The sequence below is a fragment of the Mus pahari genome, chromosome 2 (assembly GCF_900095145.1).
Source record: "Mus pahari chromosome 2, PAHARI_EIJ_v1.1, whole genome shotgun sequence".
Lineage (NCBI taxonomy): Eukaryota > Metazoa > Chordata > Mammalia > Rodentia > Muridae > Mus > Mus pahari.
In genome coordinates, this window is record NC_034591.1 from 55,915,047 (window position 1) to 55,916,219 (window position 1,173).

A 1,173-nucleotide genomic window follows, 5' to 3' on the forward strand; every position below is an offset into this window, starting at 1 on the left:
TTGAACCTGATTTTATGATCACTCTATGTTGCATGTTTCTCCTTGTCAAGTCTATAAAGTGTAAACTGATTTAAATTGAAAGAAAAATACAAGTACAAACAGGAAATGATTAAGAGCATAGATAACTTGACTAATACTACAAACCAACTTAATCTAATTGGCTGATATAAAACACTTTACTTGTTAAGTTTCTGTTAATCATAGTATAACAATGTACTGGCTAGTAATTTGCAAGGAGGAGACCTTTTATTTCACAGTTCAGATTATTAAGTATATGACATTAGCATTGTCTCAGCCCTAATGAGGTCGTCCTGGCAAATGGCATTATGGTAAAAAACATGGAAAAGTAAGAGAATGAATCACAGTAAGATAGAAATCCAGAGAAAAATTTACAAATTAGGCTTATTCTTTTTTCTTTTTCTTTTTCTTTTTTTTTCCTTTCCCTACTAGACCTCACCAGAGTCCAAGTACATGAACAGTGAGCCACCCTAGCACCTTCAGTAATTTTCCACTAGCCTCCAGCTCTTAGGGCTCCACATTTTCATATCATTTTAGTATCTGGGAAATCCTGAAAGTTTGGAAGCTACATAATTCACTGGTAAAGGAGAAAATCAAGTGAAAAACTAGAAAACATTTTGAATGGCACATCGACGTTTCTGAGATTCAATTAAAATGGTGCCCACGGGCAGAGGGGAGAATGTGGCTGGCACATCTGGATTATACTGTAAAGTATTAAGTCAGTGACCTCAGTTGTATGTTCAGACTCTTTTTAAAAGGGAGCAAATTAAACCTACATAAGAGTGCACTGCCGGGGAGAGGGCAGACTGGAGAAGAGTCACAGCTTCTGGGAAGGAACCCCTGTCTGGTTCCGGTCATCTGGCGCCTTTCCCCCACCCGAGGAGGGGTGTTCTCCTGGGACCAGTCCCCAGGTCTGACTCAGCATCCAGTGCCTTTCCCCCGCCCAAGGAGAGGTGGAGAGGTGTTCACTGGGGAGTCCCCAGGCCTGATCCAGCATCCACCTTTTCCCGCCCGCCCAAGGAGGGGTGTTCGCCCTGGACCAGAAAAGGTGAGAGAGTCATATTGTGTCCAGAGTCCCTCAGTGGCTAGACTGTTCAGGTGAGTGAATAATCTGCAGAGGCAACACATCTACTGGCACAGGCCCCGTTTTGGGCC